Genomic DNA, 16,596 nt, shown 5'->3' on the forward strand with positions numbered 1-16,596 from the left:
CCTTCTGAGAGCGCAGGTTTCCGTGATTTTGAAAAAAGCTAATTCTGCAGGTGTCCACTGTGATCATTCAGACTCATTTCCAAAGCATGGTTTTATCTGAAAATTGATAAAATGCTGAGGATGTGCTCAGAAAATTGTCCCGGATCTGGAGGTATGATAGGTTCTTCATAAATATTTACTGGATGAGTGATAAAATGGACTTTGTTTTCATTTAAGTTTATAGGAGGTCTTGTCACAGAATGACCCTCGGGGAGTCTGGATTGTGTGTGCTGTTCAGAAGGTTTGGTTTTTAATTTTAGCAACTCTTATCTGCTGGAAATTTCTCTGCCTTTTAAGGATTATATTTAAGAATAAAAAGAACTGGAAATCTTGGTAGAAGTACTTCAAGAAACAGTTATAATGATTGTAGTAGCGTATTAGTGACGTAACTTTGAATAGAAATAGCATTGGAAGTGATTTCTTGCACTTTCTGTTCTTTGCTGGCCCTCAGGACGAGGGTCACTTGGATATTTGTACATGGACCTGTGCACGCACACACACAACGATACAAGTGCTTTGATAAAAGTTTTATTGAGATACTCGCACGTATGTATTTGACTTGACGTTTTCTTGTCTGAGTTGAAATGTGGAGTCTGGGTTGGTGAAGTATTGATTCTTCACGCGAATTAGAAAAGGGTGTTTCTTCCTGTGGGCACAAGTACCCCTGGCCAGTGCAGCTGGCCTGGCAGGTACAGTCGGGTTGGATTTCAGCCTCCACTCCTACACTGACCCCAGCAGTCCCCTTTCTCACCCTCCAAGCCCCTGAGCCCCACACACGTGGCACCAAGTTGAGATTTGTTCCCATGACCAGCTCTGCTGCTTTTTGCTTTTTGTGGGAGTGTGACATGAGGCGTGTGCGGGGCTGCCTGGTTTGGGCACAGGTGCGTCTGGCCTGAGTTAGCGCTGCCCCCAGTGCTGTGTTCTCGGTGTTTGGGATCCATACGCTGGACGGAAGCCATGCATCCTCTGACCACATGGCCTGAACTGAATATCCCCATGTCCCTGCTGCTGTCCTGGGGTTCGAGGGCAACGGTTTCCAGAACTTAATCCTGACATGACAGATTTGAAAGGCATGGGCCGTGTGGTGGGTTTTTCATAAATCTCTGTGTTCAGTTTGAAGGGCTGTGTGAGCACATCATTCTGTGCTTATCGCCCTCCAGTTTGTATTGCTTGGTCCATTGTCGCTAAGGAAATGCTGTTGATAATGGATGATAGACCTTCTGCCCTGTGGCCATGCGAGAAGTCGGAAACCCTTGATGGTTCTTCCCCTTCCTCGTTGTTCTTAAAGCTTTACTCACTGAGCAGATTTCAGAATCTGAGAGCCTCAGACTTGAGCAAGTTGAGTGTGTGAAGGATTCAGAGTCCGTCACAGGCATAGTTGAGTGCTGAAGTTAGTGGGGTGCTTTGGAGCCGTCCAAGAAGTGACAGCTTCTGCAAGAGGCTGTCTGCTGAGATGGACTCTGGAGCGTAGCTGTGGTCGGAGAGGCAGAGGCTGGGCCTGGAGCTGGGCGTAGGCGGCTGGGCCGCAGCTGACGCAGGCGGAGGCTGAGATGCAAGGCCAACAGTTCTGTTCACAGCGCAGATGCACTGCGCTCAGGAGAGGCAGAAGGGCCTGAAAGGGGGCTGCGGTGTGTGTGTAGCAGCAGCGCAGCCTCTCGGGCCTTGGGCTGGTGTTGAGAACCAGGAATCTGGCAGTATGGGGCAGACTGATGGAAGAAGCAAGGTATGGCACAGGCCATGGTTACTTAAAAATTAATTAGCAGAGCAGCAGATGCGTCAGGCAGTCAGGTCTACAGATGGAATGTCCGCAACGCAGTCCATCAGTGATAAATCCGTGTGTCCACTGACCCAGGATTCCTGCTGAATGAGCAGGCATCAGCTGCTCTTGCCAGGGGTGACCCTGGGAGAGGGTAGCCGTGCTAGTTGACTTCACCCTACTGACCTTTTTGTTTTTGTTTTTGTTTTTGTTTTTGACAGGCAGAGTGGACAGTGTGAGAGAGAGAGAGAGAGACAGAGAGAAAGGTCTTCCTTTGCTGTTGCTTCACCCTCCAATGGCCACCGTGGCTGGTGTGCTGCAGCCGGCGCACTGCACTGATCCGATGGCAGAAGCCAGGTGCTTCTCCTGGTCTCCCATGCAGGTGCAGGGCCCAAGCACTTGGGCCATCCTCCACCGCACTCCCGGGCCACAGCAGAGAGCTGGCCTGGAAGACGGGCAACCGGGACAGAATCCTGCGCCCTGACCGGGACTAGAACCCAGTGTACCGGCGCCATAAGGCAGAGGATTAACCTATTGAGCCGCGGCACTGGCCCCTGACCTTTTTGGTTCCATGTGTATCCCATAGTATTTTGTTGTTTACCTTAAATATACACAGTGTAGCTGAGGTTTTTTTTAAGGTTTATTTTATTTATTTGAAAAGCAGAGTCACAGAGGACGGAGGGAGACAGAGATATAGTCCATCCAATAGTTTACTCCCCAAGTGGCTGCAGTGACTGGGACTGGGCCAGGCCCGAAGCCAGGAGCCAGCAGCTTCATCTAGGTCTCCCACATGGATACAGGGGTCCAAGCACTTGAGCCGTCTTTCTGCTGCTTTTCCCAGGTGCATTAGCAGGGAGCTGGATTAGAAGTGGAGCAGCCTGGACTTGCTTGAACCAGTGCCCACATGAGATGGCACTGCACGGCTTTACCTGCTGTGCCACAAGTGAATTTTTACAAGTTAGTGAGCAGTAGTTTAGCAATGAAGTGGCAAAAGCATCTGATGGAAGTTCCTGCTGGGGCCAGGGCTTTTGCAGGGAGTAGCCCAGGGAGCACGGGATGTTCCCATAGCCATCTGAGTCCTGCTTACCCAGGTGTGCACAGGTTTGGAACCCAAGAGCCACACTCTGAAAACTGGTGCTTTCCTGCCACCAAGTTATGACTTGGTGCATACCAGAAAACACAGGGGAGATGGCCTGAGCCTGTGGAGGCCCAGAGAGGGAAGAAGGATAGGATGTCCCCTGTGAGACTCCCATCGCTGCCTGCCTGGACCCTTGGGCACCTCCAGGGCCCCCAGAAAACGCTGGCCGAGACGGCACTGACATGGGTATGGGTACTGGGCAGGTCTGAGGTCCTCATTGGCTCTGGCAGCTCTGCTTAGTGGGACTGAGGTGGAGTCTGAAGGCAGCGTGGGTTTCTGGAGAGGAGGCAGTGGGGCAGATGCCGGGGCCCACAGTGCTCCCGGTGGTGACTCCTACTCCCGTCGGGTCAGGGTGGCTGCTAGTTTGCTGCGCACACTCCTGTGCCAGCGCCATGTGAAATGCTGCACAGTGGAGGGGGCTATTAGTGCTGGAGCAGGTGGGTGGTCCAGTGTGGTGGTGGCCTTGAGGGTGTCTCCCCTAGTCTGACCCGCCGCCCCATAGATGCCCTGGGGTTCCCAGAGGATTTCTTCCAGCCTGGGGTGACTTTGGGAGGGACACCTTGGATGCGAGGCTGTATCTGGGGCCAGCAAAGGCTAGGACCTGAGGCTTGAACTGATGGAGACTTTGCACTTCTCGTCTGGAGCCTCTTCAAAGGAGGGAATGACCAGTGGGAAGCGTGGGCAGTGGCTGCCACTCATGCCCAAGTACCTGGCCTACGGCGTGGCTTCTGCTGGAATGCCCCACCCCAGCCTCCCCGTCTGCCTGATGTGGTCTCAGGAAGGGGCACGGTGACAGGCTGGGCCTCCTGAGGTGGCTTTTTCCCAGGACCACGTGGAGGAGAGGGCAGCAGCTGGGCGGCACAGTTCCAGAACTGTGGGCCCCTGCCCTGGCAGCCCTTGGCCACACAGCACCTCCTGCAGGCTTTGGAACTGTTTCCCAGGGAGCACAGAGACGGGGCCTTCAGCGCTCGTCTCTCAAGGGTGACGCACGAGGGCTTCAGGTCACTTGCAGCTCTGGGCTGGGATGCGTCAGCAGCTGTTTCCCCAGGAGACTTAGCACTCAGCAGTGATGGGCAGCAGTTCCACTTCTGACATCTTCAAGGCCATTGCTGAGGCGCATGGTTCCCTGTGGAGCTTGGGCTTCTTCAAGCCGGGAGCCTGGGTTCTGAGGCTGGTGTTACAGACAGAGGAAGTGGCAGCTGCCTGTCCTTTTAAGGGGATGTCACTTTGGCCACCTTCTGCCGTTCAGAGCTAGCCCAGTTGCAAGGGGCATGTGCAGGAGAGAGGGGATGGCTGGGGGCCTCCACCCCTGTGCATGGTTGAACCTCTGCCATGGTCAGTGGAGCCCCTGAACTGGTCCAGAGCAGCAGAGCAGGGGTCACTGTTGTCTGCACGAGATATTGACTCACTGCCTTCCCTGCCTCAGGCTGAGATTCCTGGGGGCCGACAAGCCCTAGACACTCTGAATGTCGTTGTCCAGACCTTGGAGGAGAGAATGGATGGAAATCTACAGATAATAACATTACAAGCCCTTGGTTAGGCACCTTGATCCTGAAACCCTGTGCCTGAAGTGCCTGGAAGCCAGATGCAGCCTGTTTGCCAGTCTGACACCGTGGGCTTCGTTCTGGCACCTGCTGTCCCAGCCCTGACTCCTCTGTTGGTGGGAACAGCTGAACGCACCTCCCCTCCAGCTCTCCTACCTGCTGCTGTCAGAGCAGCTTGGCCTTCCTGCTGCGCCCTGTGCTCATGGGAACCAGGCTAGAGCAACACAGCCCTCCTGCGAGTCCCTTGAACTGGGCGCCCCTCGTCAGGCTGGGATTGGACTCATCTTGGAGAGCACCCTGCTTCTCTCCCCATGCTGGTGCCAACCTCTTCCTGCCGGCCACTGGGAAATATATTTCCTTTCTGCCTGATGCAGTGTGGCAAGTGGGGAACTATACAATAAGCACTTGCCTGTGAGTTAATCTTCGGCACACAAGGCTCCTGGTATTTATCCTGCGGCGGCCTGGCAGTTTCTCTTCCTTCCTCCTGGGCTGCTCCCACCAACCCCTGGGTCCCTGTCTGCACGCCCTGCCCTGCAGGAGCACTGGGCCTCCCTTACCTGGAACAGGGAGAGGGCGAGTCTCTCTTTCACCTTCCTGTTTTATTATTAAAGACCAGTGCAGGTGTTTGGGGGTGTTTGTTCCAGCGTGGCCTTGGAGAAGCACAGTGCGCGTTGTGGCTGGGGACTGGCTGCCCCCAGCTACAGAAGCACAGGGCTCCGCGTGCTGCCCAGGGCTGTCCTCTGCTGAGGGCTACGCCACAGACACACCCAGAGCATTTTCCTCTCTGCACGTCTGCAGTTCCACATGGAAACTGTGAGGAGTCTCGGCAGGCTCAGTGGGGACAGGGACCCTATAGGCACGGAGCCCCCCTCGCGCCGCACCTGGTTCCGAGGCTGGCTGCAGAAACCACCCCGAGAGCCAGCCTCGGATGCAGTCTCACGCCCCTCCTGGAAGTTGCCGTTGGTCGAGCTGTGGGGAGAGCACAGGAGGGCGGCCACCTCTGACCCCAGTGAGTGGGGGAAGGGAGCAGCTGGGAAGGGCGAGGAAGGCCGGCGTGCGTGGGAGACTGGCCTTGCTGTGACAGGGCCGTCACCCCGAGGGGGAGGAGAGCAGATGACGTAAATGGGTGTTGTTCCTGGCAGGGAAGTGAGAAGTGAGTCACTTGGAGTGGTGTTCTCTAACCTCAGCTCTCATCCAGTGGGCAGTGCGGGCAGGCAGCTCCTTCCCCATGCAGCCAGGCACTTGGCGCACGTGACAAGGGAGGCAGTCAGTGGGGCCCCAGCATGGCTCAGGGGCTGCCTCCTTGGTCCCTGGAGCTGCTTTGAGAATTGGTGGCATGAAAGTTGAGGTCTGGGGAGACCCCATCAGAGGGCCCCCTCTGTGGGAGTGAGCTTGTCCTCTGGGCTGGAACCGGGCTCTGGCCTCCCCGCCTGCCGTCACCTTGGCTTTCTCAGGACTGCCACGGCCCCTGTTCTTCATCAGCAAAGGAGCGCTGCAGACAGGGCGAGAACAACGCGGGGGAGAGGTGCACGGCCTGCTGACCCCTGCAGAGCCATGGCTGCAGCGGTGTGGGGCAGGCCAGGGCCATCCTTGACCCTGCTGGGCCTGGGGTGGTCATACAGGTGGTTCTCAGGGAGGGCCTCAGGCAGCACCTGGCTCACACAGGGTTCAGAACGGGGTGTTTCTCATCCTGTTAATGAAATTCCTGTTGCTGAAAGCCCACATTTTATCCATTTGCTTGCCATCAGGCATCCCCCTGCAGGTGGCTTTTTTGGGTGCAGGTTTGTCACCCTGTGGCCTCTGTCTCATGTTGTCTTTTTTTTTTTTTTTTTTTTGACAGGCAGAGTGGACAGTGAGAGAGGGAGAGACAAAGATCTTCCTTTTCCCTTGGTTCATCCCCCAATGGCCGCTGCGGCCGGCGCGCTGTAGCCGGTGCACCGTGCTGATCCTAAGCCAGGAGCCAGGTGCTTCTACTGGTCTCCCATGTGGGTGCAGGGTGCAACGACTTGGGCCATCCTCCATTGCACTCCCGGGCCACAGCAGAGAGTGGGACTGGAAGAGGAGCAACCGGGACAGAATCCAGCGCCCCGACTGGGACTAGAACCCCGGGGTGCCAGTGCCACAGGCGGAGGATTAGCCTGTTGAGCCACGGTGTCAGCCTTGTTGTCCTTCTTATCACTGTGTGTTTTAAAGGACTTGAGAGGTCACTTCCTGGGATGGTGTTACCTACACCGATACCTGGTCTGCTACAGCATGAGGTGGACACTTCTGTGTGGTTTCAGGTGCTCTCTGGAGCAGGTGTTTGGCACAGCACTTCAGACACCCGCATCCATACTGGAGTGTCCTATACCCATACTTGGGTTCAAGGCCCGGCTCCACTTCCAATGCCAGCTTCCTGCCAGTGGCCCCCCTGGGAGGTGGTTGGGTCCCTGCCACCCGTTTGGGAGACCCAGGTAGAGTTCCTGTCTTTTGGATTTGGCCTGGTCTAGCCCTAGCTGTTGTACAAGTGTTTGGAGAGTGAACTAGTGGATAGAAGCTCTCTATCTGTCTTATCCTGTTTTGTTCTTTCTCGGTCTCTGTCTCTCTCTCCTTCAAATAAAAATCAAAAGTTTTAAAATTTTTTGAATAAAAAATAGTATCTCAAAGCATAAGTATAAAAGAGAGAGGTAAAAGTTAAGGGTTTTTTGATCAAGACCTGTGTGTGTGTGTGTCCTCTTTTTTCCGTAATTATGCCTTTGACATCAACACTTACCTGTCTCTGCCTTGCCAGGAAACTCAGCAAGGGTCATTTGGGATAATTGGTCTAAACCTAGGTCTTGAGGTTGAGATCCGGACTTGAAAAGCAGTTTACCACCTGGCGCATACCGGATGCCTGGGAAGGTGGCCGTTCCCTGGCTCAGTCCACGTACCATGGACACTGGGTAGTGCATGGCTGCCTGACCCCACACTTCTGCAGTCCAGGTCAAGAGATCCTCGGGAGTGCCATCAGCTTCCCTGGTTGTGGATCCTCACCGCACATGTCCTCGGGGGAGTGTGTGTCCTGGCTGCTCTCTGTTCAGGAACTGGAGACCAGCAGGGCTCCTTCTCCTTTGCTGATAGCACGTGGCCCCTTCAGGAGTCTGCTCTTGAGGCCTTGCCAGTGAGCTGTGGGAGGGGCAGCGTGGGGCGGGGCGATCTGTGGAGGCCACGTGTTCTGTTCTCCCTTACCACCCCGCCTGTAAGCTGCGATTCATGTCTGTATGGAGATGGCGTCAGGGGGAACCTCAGGTTCTCCATGGCCTCTCAAATGTGATGGAAGAGCCCAGGGAGAGGAAAGAGAAGACGTGAAGGTGGCCTACTTCCAGCCTGACTTTGCCTGAACCCCTTTGGGCCTGTAGCAGGTGCACTGTTTGCCCATGGCTGTTTCTTCCTCTGGGTCAAACAGGAGGTCAGTGTACCCACCCCCAGCTTGCCTTAATGACCTCAGAGGCCAGACTTCCTCTTGCCAGCTGCCACGCCGGCATCAGATTCTGCTCTGTAACCTTCTGCTATGTTTAGAGATTGGCCAAGGATGGCCCCAGGGCTGAATCCTGCCAGCCTGCTGTGTTTATAAATAAAGCTTTATTGGGACACAATTCTGGCTATAGCTGCTGTTGTGGTGCGGGGTTGAGTTGCTGCCACAGAGACTGCCCGGCTCATGGAGGCTGAATGTGTGCTAGCATCTGGGTCTCTAATCCCAGCTTCCTGTATACTCAGCTGTTGATGGGAACAAGCCGTGGCTGTTCCCTTTTTCTGCATTCCTCATTCCCTAGCAAGGCAGTGACGGGTTTTAGGTGAACATGCATCAGGTGAGCATTATCCTGCGTCCCAGGATACTTTCCCCACACCTTGGCTAGTAAATGGGGGTTGGGGATAAAAGGTCACTCTGTGTGCTGGTTTGCTGAGCAGGTGGAATTCCCTGTGGAAGGTGTCCCTTGCTGCCATGCCCTCCCCCTCCCTCTTCAGGGCTGTTTGGAAGGCAGGGCAGGATAGGGCAGGGCAGGGCATTCCTTCGGGAATTGTGTGTAGATGCCTGAGAGTCCAGGCGTGGGGTGCCGGAGCCTCTCCCAGCGTCCTGCCCGTGAGCGACAAATTCCTAGGTTAGTCACTTCCTCATGGTGCAATGCTGGGCTGTTTTCTGTGCCTCCTTCGGAAGTTTTCCTAGAGATAAATACAGGGTCCCCTTGGCCACATAGGCTTACCCTTAGTACATCTGGCCCCCAGGAACCTGGTTTGCAACTTGCTTCTCTTCTCTCTGGTTCTGCCTCGTGACCTTACTCACTCCCAAGGCATCCCGCTGCCGCCATTAACAGCCAGTGCTCCCAAAGCCTCTGAGTTACCATGACCACAGGCACACTACCGCCCCCACCCCACACACACACTCTGTCTGCCTCTGGTCCTCCTGTTTGGCTCAGTGGAGTCCCACTGCCAGTCTCCTTGCATAAGTTGAAGTCCTCCATCTCGTCTGCCTGCCTTTCACCAGGAACTCATGCTCTGCCCGTCGTACTTGGCAGGGTTTAACAGCCAGGGATCTGGGGGTCTGTGGACTCACAGTGGGCCCGATCATGGGCCTGTGGAGTCAACGGTGTCCCCTGTGTGCAGAGCCTGGGTGCAGCTGGCTGTCTCCGTGCTGAGGCCCCTGCCTCCCACCTTTGCCAGGGGAATCCCTGAACAGGAACCTGACCACCTCTCTCACCATCCTGACACCTTTGGTGAAGGACTGAGTCTGTTGCCGGCATATGCAAGGTCCTGGCATCCTGCCTGTTGTGTCCACCCGGCTTTCCCACGGCCTCCCTCCGCCCATCCTCCTGCACCTGCACCCGCACCCGTGTGCTTGCAAGGCCCAGCCGTGCTGTGGTCCAGGTGGCTCTGCTTGCTCATGGGAGACATGCCTTCCTACCCTTTGCCTGGCAGGCTGCCCAAGCCCTGAAGGAATGCCCGCTCCCTGGAGGGTTCCTCTAGCTCCCAGGGGCAGGGCAGGTGATGGCTGCCTCGGAGTGTGCAGGGTTGACCCTCAGGCATGCAGACCACGTGTGTCTGCACCCGGGAGCCCTGGAGAGATCTCCCCAAGTGATGAGCCGGGGTGGACAGCCCTGCCTGGCGGCCTGTAGTGCTCACCATGGTGCTGGACCCTGCGTGTTTGTTCCTCAATGGCAGCTCTAGTTCCTCATTTTATTCTAGTTGCTCAGGAGTTGATGTATTGGTTAAGGCTTCTCACATGCAGGATCCTAACCCTAGGCACAGAGGCTTTCTGGGTGTAGGGTCTTCGCATAGAGCAGCCACAGGAGGACGATTTCCTGCCTGTCCACTCCCTGAGGGAGCTGGGGTGGGGACCTGTGTGTCTGTTCCCTGTCCCATTGACCCAGGCATGCAGCCCCTCCCAAGGCCAGGCCCAGTCCGCTCCTGGGCACCTGGCTATGATGAGTCCTCTGAGAGAACCTAGTGCCCCCCCCCCCCCCGACACACACACAAGCATGGGCAGCGTAAGGATGCATCGGTGGTGGCGATTGCTATGTCACAGGGTGCCTTCCTCGGGGCTGGGAGGGAGATAGTATCATTTGGGAGGGGTAACCCTGGCCCACCAGAGACGCTGGAGGGCCTGTCTCCCTGTATTTCTCACAGCGACTTTCGCCAGTCGTAGGAGCAGTGCTCGGGGCTGGGAGCCAGGCCAGTGGCCTCTGCCTGGTCTGGTCCACCCTGCACAGTGGTCTGGCAGTGGGCACAGTTCAGGCTGCTCGCTCAGCCTCTCGGACCTGCCCCCACCCATGAGAAGCTTCCCCGTTTCTCACGCAGGGAGGTGGCGACACCCATGCTTCTCTGAGCTGGGCAAATCAGAATTTGTGGCTTTGCTTTCTGTTGCTCACGTGGGTGGTGGGCCCTGTCCGGCAGGTAGCCTGCTCTCCTGGTCCTCAGACAGGTGGGGCAAGGGTCAGTGGCTGTGCTTTGTTGAGTGACGGAGCAGGGAGCCTGAGAGATGGCTACTTGCAGGCTGGGTACCTCATTTGACAAATCCAGACGATGCGTCCCACAGGCAGATCTGTGAAGGCTGGCAGCAGCAAGGCCACGTGGAGCTCCCGCTCCCTGGAGACGAGGCTTCTCTTGTGCTCGGGCCCTGGGGAGAGTTCTTTGGTGCTCACATCTGAAGGACCGTCTCTGCCTGGACAGAGGGTGGGGCTTCCTGGGGCTCAGCTCTCGCCCAGTTTTGCTCCCAGATGCCGAGTACGGTCTCCCAGGACCCCAGTCCTTGCTGTTGAGTATGCACGTATGCATGTGTGTGTGTACATGTGAAGGGAGGGGGAGGAGAGACATGTTGCCTTTTTCAAGATCCTACTGCTGTGCGTGTTCCTGGGCACTGTATTTTGGCCCCGTGGGACAGCCTGAAGGGAATTGTCCTGTGGTTCTCCAGAGTTGGGGTTTACCTACAGATCGGGGTCCCTCAGAAGTCTCCTGATTGCCCCCACCCCGGGCTGCATGTGTCCATGGGAGCGTACCACTTCTTACTTGGGTGCCGCCTCCCTGAGAGCAGTGTCCATCTTGTTATGGTTGGGGTAGGAGTCAGCTGTGCTGCTTGTTGGATCGAAGAAGTGGAGTCACACCTGGCTATCCACTGAGTTTCACTTATGTAAAGATTTATTTGTTTGAATAGAGCATCACAGAAACAGAGAGCGAAATCCCATCATCTGATTCACTCCCCTAAATGGTCGCAATGGCCAGGGCTGGGCCAGGTTGAAGCCAGCAGCCACGAACTCCATCCAGGTGTCACCCGTGGGTGGTAGGGGTCCAAGTGCTTGGACTGTCATTGGTCACCTTCCCAGTCTCACGAGCAGGAAGCTGGATTGGAGCTGAGCAGATAAGGCTCAACCCAGCGCTGAATTTGGGGTGCTGGTGCCGTGGACAGTGGCTTAGCCTGCCGCTCCAGGGTGCTGGCCCCCGCGGTGGATCTTAAGGGTACATTACAAACCACACCAAAGGAGCCCTTCAGCTCCATGACAGAGTGAACTGTTCTCAGTTTCTGCTCCTGTCCTCGTGAGCTGCCTTTCCTAGTTGGAAGTGAGCTGGTCCCACTTGTCGGAACAGCTCTTGCTCTGTTCTGTTACTTCAGGTTTTTGGGAATTCATCTTTAAGGGGGGCGTGGAAGCTGGGTGGCCCTGTGTTTCGCTGTCGCAAACCCCTCTACTATTTCCAGTGAGCGGTTATGTGTGTGAGTTGTATGCCTGGCTTGTGTTTACAAGAGGAAGTATCCCATTTAATTTTATTTTCACACCAGAAGCCCAAGTGTGAAGAGAACATGGTGTTTTAACACTCCCTCGGTTATCAGCTGCTGCGCGGAGGCTGTGTATTGTCACATACAGTTTTCCCCGTGTGTTTCTACATTTGTTACCAGGCAACGTTGCTGCACAGGCACGTGGAGTCGAGCCGGTGCCTGCCAGACCCCCGCTGCGCGAACCACAGAGCAAGGACTGGTTTTCCTCCATGGGGACCAGGAAGAGGATGGGCAACAGGGCTGGTGCACTGGGGTGAGGGACAGGCCTCAGCACCATGACCACAGGCCAGGGGTTGGGGCAGGAAGTGCGGCTTCTGGACCATGCCGTGCTGAGTGTGTCTCTCCCAGGTTAGACGAGAGTTTGTAGTGGGTCACCAGAGGTCTGCTGGGAGATTCTTGACCTTCTTAAAGCCGCGCCCACAATATACTCTTGCTCTGGTCGCTTTGGGTGCTGCGTGGACACTTGGAATGGTGTAGTGGCCAATGAGCGTGGTGCAGGGCTGCTCATGGTGGATGCCCAGTTCTCTGTCCAAGTTTGTGCCTTGTTAAATTTGACTCCCACTAGTTCTGCTAGAAAGGAAGTCTTGTGGTCAGAGCGCCAGCTGCAGCGACCCTCACTGCCGGCCCCTTGGACACTGCACGATGAATCTTGCTGTGTTCACAGATGTGTTGACAGCCCTGTAGAGTCTGAATACTCTGGTGAGGCGGAGCCCCGTCCCCCGCAGCCTTTGCTTTGTGACTGACAAGGGGACATTTGTGTCCGGGACCCTTGCTGCCAAGGGTCAAACTCACCTTCTCAGACTCAGAGGGAGCTGTTCGAGGCCAATACGTTGGATCCCCAGCCCGTGGTAGGTTTCTGGAAGTATCTCCATGGCAACAGCTTTTAAAAGCGTTTGGTGACACCAGCAGGTTAGGTGAGCAGTCGGAGTCAGCTCAGCTTCACAGAGTCAGAGAAGCACGCGGCCCTTGGGCGAGTCTGTGCTGCGCCCCGACAGGCACTGTAGGTCTGGCCAGCTCTGGGCCCTTGGCTCGCGTTTCCTTTGTGGGGGTCCTTGATGTCAGTGTCTTCAGGGAGACGACCCTTTGCCCCCACTGAGCACTTACTGTCTGTCTTTGTTAAGAAGGAAAAAGATAACGGGTTGAGCCTGAGTGGGGATTTAGAAACAGTTATCTTTAATTTTATATATTTCCACAGGCATAAATACAACTTCAGCTTCCTTTGGAAAATCGAATGTGCCTTGTTCACGGGTCTTTGCTCTTGGGTGTTAAATTCACTACTTAATTTTCATCAGGAAGTGTTCAGGGAGGAGGCCCCAGATTGCTCACCTGACTTCTACATAGCTGCTTTATTTTTCTTGTATCCTCGAGGAGGACTGGACTCTGAGGGCTCCTGCCTTGGGCTGTCCTGAGGGCCCTGACCTTGGAGATCTCTATCCTGCTGCTTAACCTCTGCGATGACTCCTGAGCAGATTCAAGTCCTCACCAGCAGGCTGAGGCGAAGCGGGGAGGGCCAAGGTCGAGCTGTGTGTTTGGGAAGCACGGGAGTCAACAGAGAGACGTTATGTAACTCCTATTTATATCCTACCCCCGCGCTGGCAGGCTGCTCGGGCGGGAGCCGCCGGCAGGGGCTGCAGAGGCTCTGCTCTGCATACCTTCCAAGGTGCTGGAGACCAGCTTGCCCTCCATGCCTGCGTCAGGGGGAATCTGGCTCTGGGTGGGTGGCCATAGGTGGGCTGAGCTGTTGCCATGGTGTTTTCAATCCCTCTGTCGCTCAGGGAACTCACTCCCCCTTCCTGCACTCTTTCCTCCCCACCCCTTCTTTTTTATTTCTTTTTTTTTTTTTTCCAGCCCATAAGCTTCCCTGTTTCTCAGGCCCACGCACGATTCTTGGAGCTGTCTCCGGAAACAGGATATTTTCCCTGTCCGTCCCATGAGCTCTGTCCTGAGGTGCATTGTCTCCCCTGTCCGCTGTCGCTTTTCCTGTTAGGTTTCACTACCAGTCCTCTGTATCGGGGCCTGGTCACTGTGTTCTCTCCCCTCTCCAGGGTTGGGTTGAACCCTGGAGGCAGGGGTGTGTGTGGTTCTCCTCTCCTCCCTCTGCCCCCACCCCGGGCAGCCTGATGGCTCCCCTGAGTCCTCTGGTCTGTTGTCAGAGCGACGCACAGGAAAACAGGAGCGGCCGTGTCTCTCAGTGACAGCTCCTGGAGCTCAGACAACTCCCATCACCTGAAGGCTGCAGGTTGCAGTTACTCAGCCTGCACTTTGTTAAAACGTGGCTGCTCCCAGATTCTGGGCAGGGAGGCCTAGGGAGCCCTACGAGAACCCGACTGCCCCGGGGACACCCGCCTGCACCCAGCCGCTGGTGGCCGCAGGTAGCCGAGGCAGCCGTGAGCAATCCCTTGCTTCCCTGCTGGGCAGAGATGCTGAAGGTGTGCAGGGAGGTCTCCGAAGGAGGAGTTCCTTGAGAACGGGTTTCACATTTTTTTAAAAAGCCAAACCCACCCTTGCCCAGCCCAGTGTTGTGCAGTTCCGCCGGCAGGGCAGAGCCGGCAGCCCGCCCCGTCAGCTTCTGTTAGAGACGTGTGCATGAGGCAGCCCGGATTCCAGACCCAGGCGGTCACTTCTTCCCTTCTGAGCAGTGGGAGGGACTTTCCCTTTGGAGATCTTCCAGGCGAGTCCGCCTTGTGGTGGAGGCGCTCCTCGGAGACGCCCACAGCTTGCTTCTGCCCTGGGGATGTCTGGGGCGCCCCACGCTCCCGACCCGGGTCCGACCTGAGGTCACTGCCCCAGCTCTGCTGTGCGCAGGGAAGGCCCTGCCCCTGAGGACGCCTTCTGCACTTGTCCACTGTCCTCACGGAGAGGCCCGGGTCACGGGCCCTTTGCTTGTCCTGCCAGGTGCTAGTTGGGAAACATGTTGGTTGAGCCTCCTTGCCACCCGAGCCTGCTGTGGTGGCGTCTGGGAGGGAGATGGGTCCTGAAGCGAGGTAACCACAAAGACCTTTCCTTCTGCTCCACAGCCAGCAGGCAGGTGGTGAGCCAGCCGGGCTGAGGGTCTGCACCAGGGGCCTGGGGGAGGTTGCACCGTCTCCAACCAGCTGCGTCCCACCCCCCGCCGCCAGCACACGGTTGAGCACTCATATAGAATCTGGTCGCTGAGCAAAACCACAGCTGCCGTGGATGCTGCGCCGTGCTCGGTGGGAGTTTTCCCACAACTCTGCCTCCTTCGGGATCCCTGCTCACTGATTCACAGTGAGGATTAGCAGTGGTGACCACCCTGGAGGAGCTTCCATCCTGTGGGAAGGCAGCTGGGCCCTGTGGGCTGCTCAGGGACGGCTTCACTCCTTCACTCCGGAGCTGCCCCTGAGGCTGAGCCCAGCGAGGAGAGCTGGGAGTGTCCCTGCAGATGCCCCCAGGCTGCTGGGGAGCAGGGAGGTCAGCCGGGGCTGGGGGAGCACAGCAGGGGGTGGGGACCAGAGGCGACTGCCTGCCCGTGGTAATGCGCCTGTCATCAGGAGGGAACCGGGTCAGGTGACCCCACGGACCCTGCCAGCCCCTAGTCAGTGCTTCTAAAGGGCACCGGGTTGGCTGGCGGAGCCCGGCTTGGGTCTCGCTGTGATCCCCAGCAGTGCTTCCAGAGCCGCGTGTAATTTCATCTGCCCGCCTCCACGGCCCCATGGATGTTACCTGACCAGCCCACACACAGGAACCAGGCCTGCAGGGTTGGGACGTTGGAATTCCCAGAGTGTGTCCACTGGGGGCCAGCCTCGGGCTGTGGCTGGGGCAGCTGGGGCTGACTGGGGGTGCTCTCTCTAGGAGGTGCTCTCTGTGGTGGATGGTCAGCTATTTGTGAGCTGTGTTCTGTCCCCTGGTGGGCCAGGGTTTATTTTTCTTTGGATTGTACGGTCCAGTGGACTTGTCACAGGTGTGAGCTGTGGCTGGGCCCATATCCCTCTGGCAGGACAGGTGCTGTGGGCTCTCACCTGTGTGCTCTCCTGTGCTCTGCCCCGCAGGCCTCTCGGGTGGTTCTCGTGCTCACCGCCCACACCTCCTGAAGCCCAGGAGGAAGGTGATAAATGCCCTGTGCAGACCCCTGTCCGTGCACGGGCACCTTGAGAAGGGTGCAGCATGTGCAGAGCCCTTGACTGGAGACACGCAAACGGGTGGACTGGGGGTGGCTGCTGGCACGGGTCCAGACTTCCAGGTGCGTTCCCTGGGAGCCAGGGAGCTCTGGAGGCAGCAGAAGTCAGTCGGTGTTGATCGAGTGCCCCCAGAATGGAAACAGGACCTGAGGTGTTAGCTCTGAAGACCAGCTCCTCCGACTCTGGCTGGGCCTGCGAGAGGTCGGCCCCATGGGGCGTGGGAGGAGCAGGGTGTGCGCACTTGCGGGTCTCCAGCACGGGCCCTCTTCCCTGCTGGTGAGTCAGGGCTTGCCCGAGCGCCTCCTTGCTGATGCTTTCCCAAGGCCCTCTGGCGTGGTTCTTTGTAGGTCTCGTGATGCAGCCTGGAGCTGCAGGAAGCAGGCCTCCAGGTGCTCCCCGCCGCCCACAGACCCTGCAGCCAGAGTGCACGGGCCAGGATGGGCCCCGAGGGTTTCTCACAAGCCGCCTGAAGCCACGTGCTGTGGAGTCCCGGAGCAGTCACGGAGAGTGCCCTCCACAGCCGCTGGCCCTCGGTTCTAAAGGATGGTGGTTGCACTTTTCCCCAGGAGTAACCGTCCTGGACTCCAGCGCGCTCTCCCCTGAGAGCTAACCAAACCCGCTTTGGCTTTCGAGTGACTTTGTATTTATTTGCTTATTTTTATTTAATTCATTTGTAAGGCAGAAAGACAGAGATCTTC

The 16,596-nt window shown here is 56.8% G+C and overlaps 1 protein-coding gene across 1 annotated transcript in view; it reads left to right on the top strand.

The window, feature by feature from the left end:
• ITPR1 (inositol 1,4,5-trisphosphate receptor type 1) overlaps window positions 1-16,596 on the top strand; it is a 296,007-nt gene that overhangs the window by 212,170 nt on the left and 67,241 nt on the right. The window lies entirely within an intron of this gene.

Source organism: Lepus europaeus, chromosome 9 (assembly GCF_033115175.1).
Source record: "Lepus europaeus isolate LE1 chromosome 9, mLepTim1.pri, whole genome shotgun sequence".
In the NCBI taxonomy this organism is placed as follows: Eukaryota; Metazoa; Chordata; class Mammalia; order Lagomorpha; family Leporidae; genus Lepus; species Lepus europaeus.